Source organism: Galleria mellonella, unplaced genomic scaffold (assembly GCF_026898425.1).
Source record: "Galleria mellonella isolate WM207_F2 unplaced genomic scaffold, CSIRO_AGI_GalMel_v1 utg117, whole genome shotgun sequence".
NCBI classification, from domain to species: domain Eukaryota; kingdom Metazoa; phylum Arthropoda; class Insecta; order Lepidoptera; family Pyralidae; genus Galleria; species Galleria mellonella.
This window is the reverse complement of record NW_026441980.1, coordinates 2,813,499-2,838,050: the sequence shown is the minus strand read 5'-3', so window position 1 is coordinate 2,838,050 and position 24,552 is coordinate 2,813,499. Positions and strand designations below refer to the sequence as shown.

At 33.4% G+C, this 24,552-nt stretch overlaps 1 protein-coding gene across 1 annotated transcript in view; it reads right to left on the bottom strand.

The window, feature by feature from the left end:
- LOC113511819 (uncharacterized) overlaps positions 1-24,552 on the bottom strand; it is a 108,928-nt gene that overhangs the window by 64,150 nt on the left and 20,226 nt on the right. The gene's annotated exons all lie outside the window — the stretch shown is intronic.

Here is a 24,552-nt window from a genome sequence, read left to right as displayed (position 1 = left end):
TAAGTATATCCTTTCAGATATAAAAAAAGGATATTCCAAATCGGTTTAAAACTGACCGAGTTATAAGGTAACAAACGAATAAAAATACAATCGAATCGAGAACCTCCGTCTTTTTAAAGTCGGGTGAAATTAAGAGACTTGTTAATTTCGATCTCATTGTATTATATTTATTATGACGTATATTGACCAAATAGGGGACTTGCTGAAGAAGGGCCAAATTAAAAGTACCCGTAACCAGCGAGCGTGTATAAAAAGATTGATAAATGTGGAAGAAGCGAAAGACATTTGTTTGAATCGAAGCATTTGGCGTTCCATTGTTTCTGCCTACCCTAATGGGAGACAGGTGTGACGGATATGTATGTATGTATGTATTATATTTTTCAGAGGGAGACTTTGTACAAACGTCGTCTGCATGAATACTCTACCCCACTCGTATTACTGCTGTGAACTACAGTTATGGTTTGAAGGACGAATTGATAAGATATGACATTGAAATTATAGTATACAGAAGTGAACATCTTAGTCCTCAGGGATGGTAATGTAATAGAAGTTACCATAGTAGACGAATAGTTATTACTTTTTTTTTATTTTTTATTATTTATTACACGAGGGTTTCATTTGCGTTACCGACGTTTCCTAATTAGCCCACGATTTTATTTGTTTTTTTTACACCACTGAGGTGGCAAACAAGAAGACGGCCTACCTGAAGGTAAGCAGTTACCGTAGCCTATAAACGCTTGCAATAACAGAGGCATTACACGCGCGTTCCGTAATTATAAATTGAAACCTAACTAACGGTTTGTTAATGTCTCGTTTAACAAATACTTAGGGAATCAACACTTAACCGTTCTACGTACTGACCGACACTCAATTAACGAGTAAAAATTTGAGTTATAATATTTTCATTTATTTTTTGTACCTTCTAAAGTTTCAGAGAGATGCGTCAACAGAATACAATCGGCTGCTAATACTTTATTCATCTTTGTTGTACCGACCTTTTCATTTCTTTAGAATTCTATTCTTAACCTTGGACTTAGGAAAAATCCATTAGCTCCGTGAAAACAACTTATTTCCTCGTAAAAATCCTCACGAACTCATTATACGGCGTAATTAGTTTGTAAAAAGAACCAGTAATGGAACCTTGGAGATTTACTCTGCAATTGTTTTACCGAATCCAACAATTCCATTTAAATTTACAACTCCAAACGGCGAACAAGCTGACGACCCACCTGATGGAAAGTGGTAACCGTTGGCTATAAACAGAAATAATAGAATGGCATACATTGTAAAACACATGGCAATTCTCATAAGTTGCCATTGTGAGGTTAAGGAGATGTTATGGCTACGTACCCTGGAATTTCACATCAATATCCCAACATGGGGTTCTTAAAAAAGTTTTTTAAAGGTCGGTAAGATGAGTGACACATCCTTAGTGTTACAGGCGTCATGGGTTACGATAATTCCGGATATTATCAGACGGGCCGTAAGCTTGTTTGCCACCATAGTAGTATAAATCAAATAAGCTAGTGGATTACCTAGTACAAAGTGGCAACTGTCGTTTACAAGAATAGTACCAGAGACACATCATCACCTTCCTACCCTTATCCCAATTTATTTGGGGTCGGCGTAATATGTTTTTTAGTACTAGATACACATTAATAAAATATATATATATAAAAAAAAAACACAAGATGCACAAATGGAGAAAAAGCTCCGTGCTTTGAATTAAATTATATACACCTGTGTCATCCACAATAGTAAAATGCGGTAATATTCTTAGTGTTTTTTAATTTTTTTGTTTTATTTTATGTATGGACAATTAAAAGTTTAATATTTGTATAGGAATGTGACTATTCATTCTATCAATCATTTATTTCATACATAAATGCAGAGAGCACAGATAACTGTAGTGTCCACAACACCCCTCATACGTTGCCACTCCTGTAAATTAAAATGTTATGCCTCTCTCGTGCCAGTCATTGCACTATCTTTATTATCCATCAGACTAAAGCACATTGCCCGCATTAATATTTCCCGGTAGTAATATAGAAGCCAATACCAATTGCGTAGGAGTCAAAAAAGAAATTTGAAAAAAAGAATTTTTGCTAAATTATGTTAACATAATTTAAGATTTAATTCCACGAAAACAAGAACAACTTTAGTTATGGTAAAATTTTGTTATTTTTATTTCAAAACTAAATTATTGAACCCATTTTGATAAAATTTATATGAAATCACGCTTCAGAACTGGAGAAAATATTACGTAATATAAATACAAATACATACACCCCCCCCCCCCCCCCTCTCCTTTTGGTGTAGCAAAAAGACGTATCTCTGACTTGGCAAATCTGAAAATTTTGTTAGACACATTCAGGTTGTTCAAAAAGTAAAGTAAGGAAATTATATATATATATATATATATATATATATATATATATATATATATATATATATATATATATATATTACTTTACTTTTTGAACAACTTGATATATATATATATATATATTATAATTTATATATAAAATTTTACAATACACCTAGAAAGTGTAAATGGCAGATTTACTACTATATGGCGTTATCTGCCAGTCGACCGTAGACAGGAATAACAGAAAATATAATTGACGGTGCAACGTAACGAACAATATTAAACAGTTTAAATATTTAAATTTACTCAGAAGCAGTATTTAAAATTGTTAAATGAAAAAGACAAATTTAAAACAGACCGATAAATACAATATCAGATAAGCAGTAAATCCGAATTCCAACAAACGTCCATCCAATTTTAGAGAAGGGGAAACAAAAACCCGCAATAAAATTAGAATCGTCAAAGTCAATTAATCCAGTAGAAATGGTCCCGTGACCCGAGCGACGAAATATTCACAACTTCCGACTGTTCCAGCGATTGTACAAAATCCCTTGTAAAATTTTAATATGCATCCAAAAATACTCAACCGTGGTGGTAAAACTGCTAATAATAAATGTACTATTAATAATAAAGTGTAGATAATTGTTATTTGTGATTCTGTCTGCAGTATGCAAACTCTGTCTAGTACGTTTCTAGAATTAGGCACGCAGAGTTTATCTACAGTTGTGATCTTGTATAAAACAATAGCTTTTTTTTATGCAACTTACAATGACAAAAAAGCTGACGACCCACCTGATGGAAAGTGGTAACCGTCGCCTATAGACATGAGTAGTACCATGGACATAACAGAATATACTGCTTCGCCCATGATACCCCCCATGCGTTGCCATTCCTGAGGACTCAGTTGTTATTCCAGTTAGTTAGTTGCTCATGTCTATAACCGACGGTTACCATTTTCTTCAGCTTGTTTGCCATTCTAAGTAGTATAAAAAAAAAAAAAAAACTTAAAACATCTCCAAAGCCTAACTGCGGTTGCTAACCCGCCTGCCAAGCGTGGCAACTACTGGCAAATCCCCTCTTATTAGGAAGGCTATGTTCAGCAGTGGACAGTTAACTGCTGATACAACATAATGTACAAGTATTAAATTTCAATTAGACGAATTGAAGAGTTAAAATTTGATGAGTGGTTGATGGACACATAGTGATCATTAAAAAAAAACAAAAAAAACTATCGGTGATGGATGATACCAGTCATGAGATCGGCAGCGCGAGACTTCTCCGACTTAATGAGCAAACGACGCCGCGCTACATTAAGTGGATAAATCAGTATGTAATTTGTTGTTTAATTAGCTTTTAACTGAAATACAAGTGACATTTTTAACCGATATTTATTAAGGGCTTACTGTCATTGAACATGATTATAGTAGACATTTTATTTATATACAAACTCTTAGTTGAAGATACTAGATCATTGGCTGATAGCCTGATTACTCGCTTGGAGTGGTGTTGTATTATTCAGTTTGGAATAAATAGAAGTTTCTAGAGAATTATTTCTCGCGAAAGTGGCGCGAAAATTTAATGTTTTCGACCTAATCATAAAAGACGCCTTCAACTCCATTTGATATACTTATTCTTATATTACATTTTCATGTAATGTTTCGTTAAAATTAAACTAAATGTAATAATTCTACGATTGCTGTGACATATTATCAGACGATCAAATAGAGTGTTGAAGGGACATGATATAATTACAAGAGTTGCATTATAATTAAGATACTGAATCGTATTAAATTAAGAAATAAATATGAATATAAAATTTCGAGTTTATATTCAGTAAAATAACGAACAGTTTTTTCTTTAAATGGCTATTTTAAATTTGTAATATGATTTAAGACAATTGAAGGTTTAATATAGAAATATGAAATATATAATATAGACTCGATTCTTATTTATAACTTTTCTTTATTCAAGACAATAAAGAACGATAAATAACAAAATGCCCTTGGTTAAAGAAGCGGGAATATTTAATGAATATGAATCTCTACTATCTAAGATATGCAACGATAAATTTTCTTTGTTTATTCATTCGAAGTCATGTTAGGCATTGCGACATGACAATCACAAGTCACATTTTTCCTTATCATGTAAATATATACCGCATCTCTGTCATCACACTGACGTCTGAATATTAATCTTAGATATAAAAGCATTTTATATAATTTATAACATGAAAATGCATATGTGATAAGATTTGTAGCTATTTTATGTGAGACGTTAATAGCTATTGCGCAGATAGGAGTAAAAGAAATTCTCAACCTTGCATTAATGTTTTTCTCCGAGAATGGAAATTTAATAGTAATACATTTAATAGAGCATTTAATCCAAGATGTGTCACAAGAATAAGCGTAAAACGACCTACACGCGCGAAACTAACACCGTTGTAAAAACTCGGCCTCGATTGCACTCGAGTTGCGGCCACATTGCTAGCGGTAATAATATTAATAGAAAGAATTTTTTTTATTCAAGTAAACTTAGATTAAAGCATTTTTAAATACTCATTTTTTCTTTACCTCCCATTTGGAACGCAATTTCAGCAAAGAAGAATGGACAAGAAATCGAGATATATATATATATATATATATATATATATATATATATATATATATATATATATTGTTGAGAATACTGATTTAACGAGAGGTTTATTTTTCTTAGGAATAAATAAAATATAAATTGATTAGCACAACTGGAAATTATATATTTATTAGACATATCAATCATATATATATATATATATATATATATATATATATATATATATATATGTATATACATTTGGAATATAAGAATTACATTACATAAACGGCTTATTATCCTAGTCAATTATCATTCGCGGACAATTGGTATATCTAGTATACCATAAATATCAAGAACTGTCGCTTTAGAGAATAAATAAATAACAAAATTATAGGATATAGAGGCATTATATTTTAGTTGACACGAATACTGACGCTTCGATAGAATTGTAGGCATTACAGTATATTTCGTGATGACCATGTCTCTAGACGAGTACCAATTTCCATCAGGTGACCTTCATTGCCGTTCTAAGTCGTAAAAAGAACCTATCCGCTAGCTATGCGACCACACAATCAACCGCATAGGTACACGCGTGGCGCCGTGTGGGTGGTCATACCATCTGGCGGTTGACAACGCTCGGTTGAGAAACTTACCTGTTGATGAAACTAGGCAACGAATGCATCCATAGCAAATGTATTTGTTCGATTTGTCATGTCTACCGATTACTACACACCTTTTATCTACTATTTCATGTGTTTATAATTTTTTTTACAAACTAGACTTTTGCGTAATGATAAAATAATTTGTAATTTATTTTGACATGATATCCTTACTAATATTCGTATTAGAAATGTAAGTTTGTACCTTTATTTGTTACATCTTGTTTGGTGCCTTAACGGCTTCACCAATTACTATAAAATATGGTATATAGGATAGAGATGGCTACTATTTATACCGGTTATCCCGGTCACGCAAAGTCGCCGATAAAAGCTAGTAACTCATAAAATCATAACCAAGTAAAATATGTTTTATAGGTATGAATATAGAGCCCTTTAGTAGGGGCAGACCTATGTTCAGCAGTGGACAGATAATTACTTTATTTTGAAAACATTTGGCGTTCCATGGTTTCTGCCTACCCTAATGGGAGACAGGCGTGACAGACATGTATGTATGTATGATATTTTGATTATATAGACCGTGAGACGATAAAAGAAAAACATTGGTGTTTGAAATTATTAGTATATTTAAGTGAGCATTGCACGTAAAAACAGCTGCAACGACTGCAATTAAATTTTTAAAGCATATTAAGTTAAATATGGGTTAACAAAGTAATGTAAAATACAAAAAGCAAAAAAAAAAAAAAATGCTGTACAAAATTAATTAATGGATGGTAGATTATCATAATACACAATTAGTCTGCAATAATACAATTGTACTGCCGATATTACTGCGTCACATTTTCTGACATAACCAATTGTTATTTACAAAATTGGCGCCACTGAAAAATCAACGTCATGTTCGAAAGAACATAGCATTTTTTATACAACTTAGAATGGTAAACAAGCTGACGGCCCACCTGATGGAAAGTGGTGACCGTCGCCTATAGATATGTGCAGTACTATGGATATAACAGAGTAATGTTTCGCCCATGATACCCCCCATGCGTTGCCATTCCTGAGAACTCAGGTGTTATTCCTCTGTATCCTGTAAATTCACGCCATATCCCACCTTTCAAACCGAAACACAGCCGTGCAAACACAGTTGCTTTACGGTTGAAACACGAATGGGACAGAGGTACCCGAGCAAACGAATTTTTTACAAAGTCTCCCTCTAGTGAAAGATAGCTGGCATATAGCTGAGTGACAACATTTTAGCGTTTTTTTCTTTTTCTTATTTGTTTATTGTTAAATGTTTTTATTATGTGTGAAATTAAGCGCTAAATAAATATTTTTTATTGTTTTCTGAATGTACAAGATAACAGGTAGTCCTACTATATTTTTTGTTTTGACGTTCGCACGACCAGTGTCGCGGCTGCCCTGCCTGACCTCACTATTTCAAGTCTGTATTTATGTTATACCTACGGAGACTAGTAGACAAAACAACTGATTCTAACAATGGTTCTCGTTCGTATTTTGTGTTGAACGATGTCGTATGTTCTGAAGCTAGTGGACTTACGTCACTAGTTTGACCTTGTACTGTTCAATGTACCAAACGAGGGACATGTGATACGAATTGACAATTTCCTTTTTGCCAGTTTTATTTCTAGCCCCTCTTGAGTTATAGTTTCCAAACAAAATTCCATTGATATTATTGGCGTTCATAGGCCACAGTACCGTTTATCAGTTTTTTTTTTGATGGGTGAAAATGGTATGATAACCCCGCCTGCGCTAACGGGATACGCTGGCGGAGCACCAGTGAAGGGTGATAGATGAGAATGAAAACAGGCCAGTTAGCCCATCATGATGAATTCATTAGGAATTAACCATGGTAGTTTCCAGGGAGAACCGCGAGGAGGTCGACCTGGTTGGGTATATTGCTAGCAATGGGATTCTCAGTCTCCATTACTAACAACCCCTTTCCCCGCTACCGATTACCAGTAGATGGTATGAAAAAAATTGTTAACGAAAATGAATAATTAACAAGACTTTAATTATGGCAAAACTTATATTATATATAAATATATAAATTTATATTTAGATTTATAAACTACTGAAACGATTTTGATAAAATTTCTATGAGACTAATCTGTAAGTACATCCTTTTTGGAAAAAGAATTTTCCAAATCGGATTAAATCTGACGAAATACAACGTAACAAACATAAAAAAGAAAAATACAACCGAATTGAAAACATCTTACTTTTAGAAGTTGGTTGAAAAATGTTATTGTTTTTTTTTAGTATAATAAATAGCAAAAGAGGAAAAGTATAATAGAAATGGTGGGGCGACACATTGACCCAGTATGTGCGGTGCTAAATTGGCGATTATTAAACGTCTTAGTAAACAATTCCCTTATAGCGCTGCATGCACTAACATACATATGACTCTCTACTTACTAAATCGGTAAGACAAGTAGATAATTTATCTGTTTGTTGAGAATTTTGAGGGTGAAGATGAAATGGTAACCCCATCGGCGCTATCTGTTTATGGGGGGGGGGGGGGTAAAAATCACTGTTTTTAGTTGTATTATATTCATAAAACGCCCCTCCTCCATAATAGTTTTTCTCATATATTTTCCATGTACAGACAATGACCAGTTACGATTTTATTATATCTGATATATATTTTAAAATTTTTGTCTGTTTGTACGTTTGCGCACACTAATCTCAGATACGGCTTAACCGATTTAAATGCGTTTTTCACTAATGCGTTGCGGTTTGCTCCACTTAACATTCAGTGTTTGTTATATTTCTACAGGTTTATAATCTAAAAAATCACGTATAAAATGCTACAAAATAACCGATCAGTTGAATTGGCTATAACTTTTTTTATCATATGTATTGATTTTTTAAAATTCTGTCTACTCGTGCGAAGCCGGGTCGGATCGCTAGTATCATAATATTTTGTAATAAAAGTCCAAGAGAGTTAATATTTGATAGAAATTTGACCATTGTTAGACATAAATTCAAATCTGATTTAAAAGATGACCTTGTAGATCTACCGAATTTAGGAAGACTAGTTTTCTTCGACGTCTAATCACTTCTTTTTCAATCCACAAAATTGATTTCCACTAAATGTTTGGAGAAAATGATTCTAGAATTAACCGGTGCGCCGACCTTGCCGCATAGGCCGGAAGGGCAAGGCTTGATAGGCATGGCATTGATGAATCGCAGTCACAGTTTGGTACACAAGCAGTCTACAAGACCTTGCATGATGATACCATTTAAAGAATCCACGCCCCGTCCAAAATTGTGCTCGTTAAGTTGCATTGTCGTTCATATTTTGGGAGAGCTGTTGATTGTGTGTTCAGGTTACCATTTGAAAGATTCATTGCCATTAAATAGGTACCGTTTCTATACAATATTGGAATATTTCGAGTAAACTAAGTACATAGATATAATTTATCGTAACCCAATGAACAGAGTGATATTGAATAATAAATAAAACATATATAAATATGTAGTAAATATATAAATATATAATAAATAGACTTTATACAAATCCGAAGCTATAGAACTAGAATGTCAAATAATACAGACACATCAGATCAATACGAAATATTTGAATTCAGAGCATTCTGTGTTCTAAATACAAATGTTTTTGTAAATGTCTTAACAATAAGCAGGATTTTATAATTATTTCTATTGGCTTTACTCACGTATATTATAAAATGCGAAAGTGCGTTTTTTGCTTTAATGGCTTAATCAATCACTACAAAATTTAGTACACACATACTATATGGGATGGAGAAGAATACAGGATATTTTCTATCCTGGACAGTGAATATATCCCAGTCACGCAGGCAAAGTCACCGGTAAATGCTAGTTAATAAACAATAACAATACAGTATGACTCACGATAGTTATTGTTCAAGCACGGTATTGCTTCGTGAAGAAAAAACAGCGTCACCAAACGACAAAATACAAGACCAATAGACTAGACTTTATCGACGAAAGTCATCAAAATAGGAAAGATATCGCTAACCATACCAATAAAGAATTTAAATACAAACTAATCGAAATCCTTATTTTCGAAGTCGCAGAAAAAACAAAAAGTCGTTACACATCGTTAGTTGTTACAAGCCTTATTATGAAAACATCCTGCGTCATTAAACAAGGCGCAGTGACAGTGGACAAATTGTAAGGGCTCCTAACGTTCTGCCCATAATATGACTGGCAGCCACGCAACGGGCGTCTCCCCTATGGCCACCTGCTCTGTCAGACAGATTATACACGCCCTAGTGCACCGGGTTAACCGGAATTTTGAATCTATTAATAGCAACCACTGTTCTATAGAAGCTGTTCACAGTTCAACCTTCGCCAACTTTAAAATCGCTCTGTTTCAATTCTAATTTTTATGAGATTTCCAAAAATATAATCAGTAAATCTATATAGATTTAGATTTTTTTTTCAAATGGTATGGCTTAATCCCGTATTGATCAAATATAAATATTGCTATTTTTTGCGGAGCAAATCCTATTTTTAATTCTTACTAATATTCTAAATGTAAATGTAAATTTGTTTATCTTTTTTTTTATACAACTTAGAATGGCAAACAAGCTGACGGCCCACCTGATGGAAAGTGGTAACCGTCGCCTATAGACATGAGCAGTACCATGGACATAACAGAGTATTCTGTTTCGCCCATGATACCACCCATGCGTTGCCATTCCTGAAGACTCAGGTGTTATTCCTCTGTACCTTGTAAATTCACGCTACATCCCACGTAGAAAAACGAATGGGACAGAGGGTCCCAAGCAATCGACTTTTGTACAAAGTCTGCCTTTGGTATCTCCTAGCGCCTTAACCAATCACTATTAAATTTGGTATATATGTACTATTTGGAATGGAGAAGGACTAGGCTGCTTTTTGATCCAGTTAATAATCCGTCATGCATACGAAGTCGCTAGTCATCATTTGATTATTTCAGTCGTTAATTGTCCATTGATGAACATAAGCCTTTTCCATAAGGGAAGTTTTGCCAATAGCTGCAATGCTTGGCAGGTAGCTTGGCAACCGCAGTTAGGCCTTTAGGGATGTTTTAAGAAAGATGTTACTCCCTCTACCATTACGTTCCCTTAGTCGCCTCTTACGACAATCACAGTAAAAAATGGACGGCCTATTCTATGTCGGGACCAGACGGCCAAAAACATATAAATAATATCTATTCGTTCTAAGCGCTATTGTTATTCTAATGATTTTAACAAATAGCAGTAATTTGGCTTTTATATTCCACGTTATGGTGATCAAGTGTTTAGAGAAAGAGAGAAAGTAATAACGATCTGGTTAGACATAACGGCACCACAAACTTTACAGTTTTCTATAAAACTGTATCATTCATGGCCCTATTCATGTATTACTGTTTCTTCATTCATTACGCGTATACTTTTATTTGTATTTTTTTATTACTTGTGTTTTTAGTAAATGTTAGAAATAAAATTTTTCCCATATAGATATTTTTTTAGAATTTGGCGTTCCATTGTTTCTACGTACCCCAATGGAAGACAGGCGGGAGGAAAGGGATTGTTAGTAATGGGGTCAAATAGGTTGACAGGTTGACCTCTACGTGGTTTCCCCTGGAAACCATCGTGGTTAATTCTAGTTGAATTCATCAGGATGGGCCAACTGATTTGCTTTCATCTACCATCTCCCACTGGTGCCACACCAATGTATACCGATAGCTCAGGCGGGGTTACCTTACTATCATCACCATTAAAAAATGGAAGAAAGGCGTGACAGATATGTGTATATTTTCTTTACTATTTCAGCCTGTACTCAAAAGATAATTTTAAAATCTGTTCTATGACATTTACATAAATAATTATTTAGATTCGTATATAAAAAAAAGCGTTACTTTAGAGTAGGTGTAATTAATAAAAACCTACTAGTATATAAGTTATACATAGTATTATTAATTAATTTGCTAAACCACATGTATAACACTTTGAAAATGCAATAAATAAAAAAAATAATGTTATACATATACAAGCAGATACAGTAACATGCTTTCTACATTTAAAGAAAAAAAAAAAACTAATACAAACACTCTCTTATTACAAATGAGATGCGTTTGTTTACACAAGTCGGTGGAAAGAATTACGTGAGCACTATAATTTCACTTTTGTACGAGAACTTAACATTTATATTTACATATTTAAATCAAAATCAAGCATTAGGCAATACATTAAAATTTTTACGGTTATTATGTAAAGGACTCGGGCACATCACAGCTCGTACGAAGATGTTAGCTCAAATGTGCTATGCAATTCTGGGAAGTGTATGTATTCGTTAAAAATTGCATAACTGATATGTAGGGGAGTGGGACGTAGTATTACTAACTGTATCGTATGACATAACATTAATACTATACATCTGATAAACAGTAATCGCAGAGGCACTGACATCATCGCTACGAGCGTGAACTGTTTCCAACATATTTATATACACTTTATTGGGCAGCAAGGTTTTTCCTCTACCTTCATAATGTTTTTTATATGGTTAGAAAAATAAAAGAGTTTACCAAAAAGTTTAACTAAACCTGAATATACCAGCGCAGAGTACGAAATGAATAGTGAAATAAGAATAATATAGAAGAAATTTTAAAGAGAAGATTCTCAATTTGCATGTATTTTTGATTATGCCCCACATTTATAAGTAGCATTATAAAAGTTTCTGTCAGAAAAAAGAATTGGTGACATTTTAGGAACGACGCTGCTGTCTATCACTGGATTACAAAATTTTCTTAGTCCCTTCTCTTGGCCCCTTGGGGACAGGAACGGATGGCCCATTCTATGCCGGGACCACACGGCTAATTCTTTGAAACGATAGGATTTATTTGCTTATTAGTACCATATTTATGCTGTCATGACAAATGTCGTTGCTTTTTTTAGGAGCCAAATTCTGTTTTGTTCTTCTATGAGACCAAACACTTTTTTTTCTGATTAGTCACAAATGTTGTTCCATGATTCTGCGTTTTAAATATACTCGTAATTGTAAATCTAATTTGTCTATGAATCATTCATTGTTAATTGGTGCGTTTCATTAATTCTAAAAAAAGAATAGCGAGATTTCTAATCAATTTTAGTCTCGTCACGACTGTTTTCCTTACGGAGTAAAATCTTATGTTATTGTTAAACAAGACCACCAGCACTACAATAATATTTCCAGTTGCATATCCATCACATAGCACTTCGCCGGTCATCCGGCGACGATCTATTTCGGTCGCCGGTTAACCTAGATTCGTGTACATAGTAACGACAAATTAGCTACCATCGCCCGGCCGCTGATTAGATGAAAACTTAAACAAACGCTTACCGCAAAGCAAGGCAAGCAGTACAGGCGAGCAGCCAAAATTTAGGACAGAAATTCCATCCCGGTTAAAACGGTTCATTAAAATTTTAATCACTTTAAAAATATTTTACCAAAAAATTTATAATTAAATCCTGGCTGGTCACCAAATAAATTTATTTATTTATTTACACTTTATTGCACCAAGTAAAAAGAGAAATAACAAATACAGTAAATATTAATGAGAAGTGATACAAAAGGCGGCCTTATCGCTAAGCAATCTCTTCCAGACAACCTTTGGGTAGAGGACATCGAGAAAAAGACAAAGGGTAGGTGGCGCACTATTATATAAATATTATCATATACAATAAATTATGACTGTGTTAAAAAAAAAACAGATTTCAACAGCATTAAAATTAAAATGGGTACAACATGGGATTAAATTAATTGTAAAAATAATTATCAAAATCGATTTAAAACTGGTAAAATAAAAAAGACATCTTGCTTTTTGAAACTACCCAAGTAATGCCTAAATCAAATAAAAATATCATTAACAAATTTAATTAATCCAAGTGATCATAGTAATTTACCTAGCAAATTGAATTGCTAACATTTTGCGCAATGAAATATGGCTAAGTTTAGAGTAATTCACAATATCATTGCAGTCATAGCTTTGATGTTGCAATTAGAACTCCAAAGAATAAGACGAAGTGCTTTAAAGATAAAAGTCTAATGTAAAAAGTTTCCCCATTTTATGAAGATTGTTAATTATTTATTATAATTATGAACAAAAATAAACACATTTATAGAAACGGAATTATGGTTATCAAAAGAACGTTGTCGAAGTATTGTAAATAAGATATCAACTCTCCATTCGCTGGGTGACTTTCGTTAATTTTTCACCGATTACGTAAATATGAGGAACTGAATAAAATAATTCAGTTTGAATAGTCACTCAAACCGGATCATTTATTGCTACTCACGCAATTATGGCTTTAAAGTGTCATTTCCTTATTTATAGTGGAAAAAGGCAATGATAAATGTAATGAAATGTAAATTAAGTTTGATGCAATACACTAAGGGACTTATTAATTTACTTATTGGTCATATTGGATCAAAAAATATATTGACGGTATTAGTGGACGCAATATTTTATGATAATTCCAATACATTCCTAGGAGTTTATTATTATTTTTATTAGATAAAAAGTATCTACTACTTAGAATGGTAAACAAGCTGCCGGCCCACCTGATGGAAAGTGGTAACCGTCGCCTATAGACATGAGCAGTACTATGGACATAACAGAATAAACTGTTTTGCCCATGATACCCTTTATGCGTTTCCATTCCTGAGGACTCAGGTGTTATTCCTCTGTACCCTGTAAAATCACGCCATATCTCACCCTTCTAACCGAAACACAGCCATGCAGACACAACTGCTTTATGGTTAAAACACGAATGGGACAGAGGTTCCCAAGCAATCGACTTTTGTACAAAGTCTCCCTCTGGCTGATGCCCGCGACTTTGTTCGTGTAGTATTTGTTATGATTTTGATTAACATTTTTAACATCCTTATTGTAGTGAACTCGATCGATACGATCATTAAATAAAAACAAAAATAGTTCTAACTTATGACTTTTATTGATGCGACAATTTTATGATACAAAATTTCATGACACGAAACTTATTTCAATTACCTTGCAAGAACATGGTAGCCTTGAACTGATGTATCGATGTATGTACGTACCTATTTATTATGTCTGGGAATATAGGACCAAAATTAACAAATGACGCGTCGTTCTCACTCTTTGCTTTAGATTAAAATAACTTAAGTAGGTTGTGTACTAACCTGTATAAGTTACTATAGTTTTTTAACTATCCCACGGGAAAATAAAAAAAAAATTGAAAAAATCTGGATGTGTTCTATTTCACTTCTAACATCCCCATGACTCGGTTTTTAGCGTTTTTTGTTCTATACACAGACATTCGACGTCTACAATTTTATGTATAAATTAATAGTAAAAATACGTTTCACTGCTCTTCATACCTAGTTCTTACTATTTCTCAACCTTTGATGAAATAACATTTGAGGAGAAAAATTCGAAATAAAACGTCACGCCATGCTGTGTGGGCAGCGTGGTAATAGATGAATATAATCCACTTCTTATAGGGAGACCTTCGAGGCTAGAAGTGTTGGTAAGGATTTTTGATATTGGGGATATGATAAAAGCTGCCGGCACACCAAATGGAAAGTAGTAACCGCTGTCAATAGAGATCTTATATCGGGATGCGATTTTGATAAAATTCAATAGATCACCGCAACCATATATTATAGATTGATGCCAATTAGGATTAAAAACCTTTAGTAATCGAGTTAAGGCCTATGGTAACGGTTACCATTTCTATAAATGCTTGAAACAACAGAGAAACGGATTACAGATTACGGACGTCGAAGCTAAAAATTTACACTGACTTCAGGTGTTAGTTCTCGTAAGTGAAGGGTAAAAATATCGTTATTACATATGCATTTATTAAACCTTTCTAAAGAAATCCGCGTTACAACATATTTTAATCGCGTTCAATTTCTTTTAGCGGTGTTCCAAATTGCGGTAGTAAATACGCAAGCACCAATGACTTCTTTTTATGTCTAATAGTCTTTACAGATTTTGATGTAAACGTCATTACAATAGTTGGAGCTAAAGAAAAAAAAAATGGTGGAGGAACCATTTATGGTTATGCAATTACGGCGGAAGATGTTTGCATGCGTAAGTTCATTATAATATTGCCGTACAAGTATGAAGAAAGAAATTTCCACTATCGAATTCCTGTGTTTTTAGGGCTAAAGGATCCGTTTATATACCGGAATCATTCAAGGTAAGTAAACATGCATATTATAATTATGATAATTATTAACAATAATTTAGTAGTATTAAATTTCAATATAAAAGATCAACAACATAATTTAAAAGTTAAAATATATAATTTGGCGTTTCAAATACATGAATTTTCAAATTAGCTCTACTAATAATGATGTTAGACAATTACACCAAGTGGGTCCTCAACAAAATAACAAGAATCGTGAATTAGTGAGTGCGCTGACCCAAGTTGATATAAAAAGCTCGTTTGATAATGTAGACCATGAAACACGGGGATTTGTAACTAAGCGACGTTTTTTGCCACTACGTTTGAAACGTTCACAATCTTTATAATTCTTCATCTTGCTGTTATTATTGGGACAATAACACGTTTGGTAAGCTTGCATTTCGAGCGCATAAGCAGTTGCGCAAGCGCATAGCGTCTCATCAACGCACGCGACTCGTTTAGAGCCCACCGGAAGCGATTTTCAATTGGATCTTTGTGACTGTTAAATTCAGACGTATGTTTTTTGTAGTCGTGACTCAAAATTCTTTGTTGGCCTTATGATTATGTTTGTAACGAATTTGTTTGGTCTGCGTTCTGTTTTTTATCTGAGATTTCGTTGATTTTATGGTTAAAACGTTAAACACGGAAATATATACTTGGTTATTTTCCAGGAAGTGTAGTCTAAGTTTTTGCTTAAACCAAAAAAATTCTTAGTACTTGCATTCGTATTGTTAATGTACTTAACCTAGATAGAATACTATTCATTCTATGAAAGTTATAAACTCTAATATAAGTACGCAATTGTAATTTAACGAAACATTAAGCTTATTGACTTTGTCTATATAATTAAATTGTTTTTATATAGTGTATACGCAATTTCCTTTCTGACGTCTGATGCGAGTTTTTGGTTTAATACGAGTAGATAAACTTATATGTTGATGATTTTATTCACCTGCAAAATTTACTCAAACATTCATAACCACATTTCTGGTACATCCACATTATACAATTTGCATAACCCTATATTGTTATCTCACGCGAATTTTAATGAACTTTTCGAATCGCCTACGTCCTTTGGTTTCCGACTTACACAAGTGGGGCATCAGAGGCAGCCAAGTCGAACATTACGTTTTATACCTGCAGCCCACTTGTAGTGCACAGCACGCTTACGACACCTGATACACTGTAACTGATTCTTATTCCTATTCATAGTGTAGCCGAGTCGATATTTGGAGCATTACACCTTCATTTTTATTTTATACCGTTAACACGTTCCAAATTTGTTATTACACAAGGCAGTGCTAGGCACGAGTCTGTTGGAGCATTTTTTTTTTGTGAAAAATATCGGCTTTTCCATTACTTCACGTGTGAGAGAGCACACGAAGCGAGGAAGTGACACTTAATCACACAGCAAAGTGGGTAAGCGATCGAAGAAAAATACTTCCTCGCACGATCTTTATTGGAATTCACTATCGTCGTACAACGATTATTCAATGAAAGAATAACGCTAAAACCTGCATTTAAAATTGACCTTCGCCGACTCTATTTATAGTGTTAATAAGTATAAAATTTATTTCCTCGTACGGTGCACTCGCACGCTAATCTGATGTTCTCGTAACATCATCAAATCATTCCGTGGCGTGTCTCTCGGTTGTTACGCTTGCATATGGGGACGATACTCGAGCCGTAGAAAGCGCCCAAGTAATTGGTGATTACAATTAACATACACTGTTATGGTACTGCCACGGGCAGTAAATTTCATGCCAACTTGCACTTTCTACCATTTTCGAGCACGCGACTTCCGATTCGCTTTCGTCGTAAATTTAAAATTTTTATGTGTCTCTCTATACGACCTTGTTGGAGATGCGGCGTTACAGTGCGCTACCTTTTTGCATGGATCGAATATTAAACGGGTGATTCATATCATATGACTTGACAGTCATTACGATCGATTAACACAATGATTCATGTGTTTTATTTCATTAACAATATGACCTTTTTCCTAGAGCGATGATAAGTGACTAATAAACACATATCCAAAATATTACTTATCTATTTTATTCATTTATTATTGGAATAATTATACATATACATACATACATATATATATATATATATATATATATATATATATATATATATATATATATATATATATATATATATATATATATATATATATATATATATATATATATATATAAAATTATTATCATTTAATTTATAAACACATTATGTGACTTTGAAATTTACTTTGCAAGAAGCACGATTTTTGTTTCAGAAAGATATATAGTAGCATTAAAAATAAAATAGGATTAAATGATAGTAAATGGTTTCGATAGCAAAAAGAATAATTAACATCGGCCCACAATTGGCGAAGATATCCAGAAACATACAGCAAAAAGAATTACTACTAAAATACTAGTAATAGCATTCATCAAATATTTAATCTCTTTATGTGATTACTGGATTACGGAGCGTCGCATGTGTACACATTTAAATATCACGTGTACGTAATAGGATTGATACAAAACCGATAATTTGGTGTTTTTAAATTGGATTACAATCTATGTCAGACTTTGGACAGTGATAATTTAAAATTTAGCGCCACAAAAATAACAGCGCCTGTAGTAACAAAATAAGATCAAAACGAAAAAAAATTCTATGAATTGCAAAAAATATTATCTATATAATGCTGAACCGAAATCAGAAAAATTTCAACATCTTTATAAATTATTGATACTCATTAATTCATCTCTTTTAAAAAAACATCCGAGAAATCAGTTCTTGGTACGGTTGTATACCTAAGAAAAGTTAAAGTTCTTAAAAAATTTAAACACTAAAAAATCCATAAAATAATAATGTTCTACGTATTCCGAAAAAAATAATGAGAGCTACCATCAGCATGTCAGTAGTCTAAGTCACACTGATCAAGCTATCCGTGTCTGCAGGTGACGGTTACCACTTCGTCAGTGTGACCATCAAAGTTGCCACTCCGAGTTGCATAAAAAAAATCATTGTTTAATATTCAGCGCACTTTCTCCAATCGAGGGCTATCAAAACAATCGCATTAGTATAGTTTGTAGCGATATACATTTATTCAGCATTACATAAACGTTAGAACCATATGCGTAACACCCATAAAATTTAAACCGTCCGAGAGTAATTACACTTGGAGTCCATTTAATTAAGATGTTATCATAGAATTATAACATCGGCCTATGTACGAATACTCCAGAAGCGAGAGAATGTTGAAAGTTTCGCTTTGTCCAAATATCGCAGACTATAGGCATTTTTTTTTTCAATGGGTGAAAATGGTAACCCCGCCTGCGCTAACGGGATACGCTGGCGGAGCACCAGTGAAGGGTGATAGATGAGAATGAAAACAGGCCAGTAAGCTCATCATGATGAATTCATCTGGAATTAACCATGATAGTTTCCAGGGAGAACCGCGAGGAGGTCGACCTAGTTGGGTATATTGCTAGCAATGGGATTCTCAGTCTCTATTACTAACAATCCCTTTCCCCCCGACTACAGACATTTGAATGCATGCCGTAAACATCTCAATTTGTATGAAAGGCATGCTATATTTTTTAGACTAGACACAAGGCGAAAAGAAGAGAGTATAAGTCTTTTATGTGTTGGGTAGCAGTTGGGTTGGATAGCATAGCATCGTAACTCCTAAATGGACGGATCGATTTCAATGCACTTTCTTTCAAATGAAAGCTAATTGGCACGTTGTTTGTTGTTGTTTTTAGCTTCTCCTTTTCATTTAGTGGAAATCAGACCATCCCGAAAAGCTAGGATCGAAGGAACTTTGTTAAATATTGCAGTTAGAAAATCAATTCAGGCATGAATTTACTGGGTACAGAGGAATAACACCTGAGTCCTCAGGAATGGCAACACATGGGGGGTATCATGGGCGAAACAGTATACTCTATTATGTCCATGGTACTGCTCATATCTATTGGCGACGGTTACCACTTTCCATCAGGTGGGCCGTCAGCTTGTTTGCCATTCTAAGTTGTATAAAAATAATCAAATTATTAGTATTATAACAGAGGTTCTATACAAGATGTTTATAGTGAGAATGGAGAATGTAAAAACGTCTTGTTTCGTTTGGATTCTAAAATTAAAAAATTGTACATACTATAGTTTTACATACTGTGATGTACAAGAGCTCTTTATTGTTATCCTTCCGGGAAAAAATAGTTCTAAGATAATCTATTGTTGAAACTTTTTCTACATGGTTTTCATTAAAAAGTCAAGAGTTAAAATTCAATTGGATTCCAAGTAGACGCTTTTCGTTAACTTGGTGCAAAAACGCAAAGTCGGTAGAGATAGGTATTTAATTAAATTCCATCTTACAACATATTTTTTGGATATTGCACTAAGAAGTTTAAGTAGACGAGACTGCAGATTGGAATACATATGCGGGTATGCTATGAGTGTATAGTAGAATTAAAAAAAAATAACATGGGAAAAAATACGGATTTAAAAAAAAAAAGATTCACCGTTATCAAATGTGTCGCATATAAAACAGTCAATTTTAACTTAAAATCATCTTCTTGACGTATGATAAAAATCATATAAATAAAAAACAAATATACTTATGTAAAATCAATCACTAAGTATATTAAAATATATTCATGTTCATACTTTCATAGATAAAAATAACAATGTTTCATATAGAATGATAACAGTAATCAATGTCTACGTAACTGATAAAACATTCTTTTAATACTTATGTGTAAACGAATCTTGCGATAAACATAATATTATGAATTTCGGACGTACAGTAATCGTATACTAGACGGGGGACCTTGAAAAATAATTGTTATATGAAGAAAGTAAAAAAAATAAAAACACCCCTAATAATATCAAAAAAATCCACTAATTACTCGATTTATAACATAAGACAATATGTATTATGAAAAATCAGGTAACGAACACTTCTATATTAAATATTTATTACTAAGTAAAAAATAAAGAAACAAAAATAATAGCAAGGCAATCAACTATTGAAATAGTTGATTAGTTAACAGAAACTAAGAATTATAATAGTGTCGGTTGATGCAACATGGATGCTTTTGCCAAATCTGCATTTGGATCTGCTCCGTGTAAACTGTGTTAAAATAATTTCAAATAAAATGGTATGTCTCAATAATTCGGCCTGTTACGCAGACAAAGCCAGATCTAGGACAGACTAGCGGCTAGCGCGCTCCTTTCCAACTACTACCAAGCAAACATGTTTCAACACTGAAGATTCTAAAGAGTCATTCATTAAAAGCGTTACATGATAGCCTGAGATGCGATACGACATGTCTCGCATTTGTGATACGGAAACAGAGTTTGTTAACGCCGACAGGTTACGTGTGAAAAGTCGAACCTCAATTCGCCCTGTGTGTTGACTTTCAAAATTAAACATTTCATTCATATGCCGATTGTTGTAAACTTTTACGTAAGGTATATTCGAATTAAAAGCCATTGTGTTAATTGAATAAGTTGGTGATGTCGAAAGCCGTATTGTTCTCAATTATACAATCAAAATATTGAGTGGTTAACGAGCCGTGGTTAATGCAAGTGTCGCAGATGACGATAACAAAAAATTATCACGCTGCAAAAAAAATTACATGCAACGTTCAACAGGAACGTTAAAATGAGGCCAGTTGCATCTTTTAATTATATTGAAGTAATAGTAATCATGAATTTTTCTAGCACGGCGACGAAAATAATCTTAAAACGGATTATAATAAGCGAGAGAACAATTTACAAGATAAAGACATTAGAAGCGAACAGAACCGTAAAAACAATTGGTGTTCTTTATTGGTTGTATTGTTAATGTAGAGAGAATCATAATGTATCGAGTCGGGCAGTCTTAACGATTCAGTACGAGTTTGTCGACTCTCGGTTTCGTCGCGGCGGAATGTCGCCGGTCAAGTAGACCCTGAAACAACTTACCAGTATTACATCTGTCGCAAGTGTAAAGATTCAACAACGCTTTATAATCGTTATTACTGTTCACGTATTGCAAAATATCAATGCGAAGAAAGTTATATATTTACATCATCAGAATTTAGAACACTGATATTTAATTGATTGAAACGAAATATTAATGCATTAATTTTTATCTTAATCATTCGATCAGATTAAGCAACATGTATATTATTTTTAATAATTTACAATAATAGTGTACTTTACATAACTTTATATTGATTTAAGTTTTGGTGAAATATTTACAAGCATTACGTAATGTAAGGGGGAAATGGAAATAAAATAATAAATGAATTTCATGCTCTACTGTTGAATGAAGTCCACTACGGAAATAAAAAACATTAATTAAAAAAACTGCGATCGAGAATCAAGACATAATCAGCCAGCACTTAAAAAAATAATGAGAACAGGACGTCTTCATGGCAGAGAACTAATTCTATAATAGGTATTATTAATATTTAAAATATAAATTTTATGAATTGGTTTCTTTACTACATAGATAAAGAGAGAGGGCAATTGAGAGGTGAACGTTGTTATAATTAAAGAAAAAATGTGATAATTTCATAATTGCAATAAATGATAAGGTTAGGTAATAACGTTCAAGGATTTATAAATCCAAAACAAAATGTCTCTGATAAATATCGACATTAAGCGTTTGGTTATCGTCAATGACGAATTATTAATTTCGCCGACGTAGCGTATCAATGGCTTAATACATTTCATATAGCCCATTGGCCAATGCAAAATAGTGACCACCGTATGATAAAGGATAAACAGTATACTTGAAACGCAATACTATATAGTCTGATTCAACAGAATTCAATGAAAATGTAAACAAACAAAATGACCCGAATGTAAAATAGTCTGCTGATGTTCAATAGTAGAACAAATAAAAATGTTTCAACTTCTTATTATTTTAGAGTTGCTATGATCATATCAACAAAACTTGGATACCTTTCCATTAAGTTTCCAATGACTATTTCGATAGAATGTAATGAAAAAGTTTACATACTTCTTGATTAGCAAGAATTATAATTATAAATTTCCTGTAAAGGTTATTCAATGAAAAATCCATTACAATAAGTTCCAATTGCAATTATCCTTATTGTTTTGGTCTTATCGACGTTTGCTGTGTGTTATCTACAGTTCAATCTGTTTACTAAATGGTGCAAGACTGTAATAGTATGTAAATGTGGACACCTGCAAACTAAGTATGCATCGGTATTGCTGATCGGATTCGAATAGTACGCAGTATTGGCGATAAGCATCTACCATACGCGTGGGTACTAGAGCTTCGTACGGGAGTGCTAACAACGCTTTACGAGTAATAAATTATCAACAAGGTGTTAGAAATCTTCGGTCGGCCAAGCGGCTTTGTACAGAGGGCACTGAACTGGTCCAGCTGTGTTTGAGGGACAATATAGCAGGGGGAATATAGTTGAATGGGTATTAAGTGCCGAGGATAACGCGCGTGACATTACTGTCTTGTTAGACGCTCCATTATTCATACTTGGGTCAGGCATGAAAAAGAATATGCTGAAGTATTAATGGTAAAAAAAAAACGTGTTAAACTCTTAATAATAAACTAAAAGAGATTTCTTTGATCTGATTATAAAAAAAAAGAAAAGCTCGAAACGTTAGTTGGAACGACATAAAAAAATTACCTTAATTATTATCCTAAAACATCTCCATTGATCTCTAATAAAAGTGTACTTTTTTCGAGTTCACCCTGTAAGGTCTAATGGCATCAATGGAAGATTGTTCATCATGTTTGCTATGTTTCTTCATCATCATCATTTCAGCCATTATTCGTCCAATGCTGGCCATAAGCTTCCCCCATAGACTGCCATAAAGAATGCTGTTTCTTAATTCAAACGTTATACTAGTTTTTATCTTTCAGACTGTAAAACAGCTATACACGCATCGATTTGACATAGTTTACGAAAGAAATTCGTAAAATATCCATCCAGACGAGTAACACAAAACTATGTAGAAACCAAGATAAAGATAACCTGATAAAAATACATCGGTTTTCTCAATGTTGTCTATACCGTCTATTTTTTCTTTGCACAACATAGATCCAGTTTTGGTTTTTAATGTACAACCGATTCTCAATATAGATTGCGCTAACAAAACCCGCTTACTAGTTATAGTAACCGCACAGCGCACTAGAGCCTGTGCACGATACAGAATACCTAATAAGCGGATCGGTTTAAGAAATCTCGTGCCTTAACCCGTGTTCGGGGTCATCGACCTCTGTGCCGGCTAAGCGCCGCCAGCGCAGGCCTTATTGTCTGTAGAGTAGTTCGGTTTAGACACATCATTTGCGTGTAGGTAATGTTTCGTTTCAAGGTCGGATGAAAATTATTTCACTATTTAATTATATTTAAGTGACAACTAATGTAAAACTTTTGGGTGTTTCTCAAGGGACAATTTTAGGATCATTAAATAATATAATAATATGTAATGTACATAACGTACTAAAATTTTCTAATTTTAACAAGCAATAATAATTGATGAAAGTTGGCTACAATTTATAATTAATATTGTATTTAATATTTTTGGTGAGGAGTTTTATAATATTTGTATGCCCAATAACGATAGAACATAGTGACCCAGACAATTTTTTTTGTATAATATCACGTAATTAAATACTTAGGTTTATGTAAATAAATGATGAATTATATAAATGTAACACACCCACTACATAGCAGATTTTAAAATATCTCTTTACAGATTTTTCATGTGGACTTTCTTTTGTGGAAAAATCTTCAAAGTGAAAAAAACGTAATGTATTTACTCATAGTAA